This window comes from Panthera tigris, chromosome B1 (genome assembly GCF_018350195.1).
Source record: "Panthera tigris isolate Pti1 chromosome B1, P.tigris_Pti1_mat1.1, whole genome shotgun sequence".
NCBI lineage: Eukaryota > Metazoa > Chordata > Mammalia > Carnivora > Felidae > Panthera > Panthera tigris.
Window position 1 is genome coordinate 37944403 of NC_056663.1, and position 404 is coordinate 37944806.

Here is a 404-nt window from a genome sequence, read left to right on the forward strand (position 1 = left end):
GAAACACCAGGCAGCTTAGGCAAAGGCCCACTCTAGTGTCTCCATCTGGGAGCTCTGTCAGCTACAGCCTGCCTTCCTCCTTCAGAAGGACCTAGAGTTCCCTGGGACTTGGTCTGCTTTTCTTGCCTTTGCCATCATGGATTGGAGTCAGCAGTGACAGTGCCGTAGCCTGGAGCTTCCCCCAGCTGTGGCCCCAAGTGTGGAGACGGGCATTTGTGCCTTCTTCTTGTAAAGTGTTCTTTCTGTGCTGACGAGCTTCTGGATCCTATTGCTCCTGTGTGAACTGTCTGCTTTTCAGAAGGAAAACACCTCAATCAGGCAGAACAAGGAGGTGATTTGGCTCCACTTTCCCACCCCTTGTCACAAACATCCAAATTCCAAGGTCAAGAATAGGAGGGCTATTC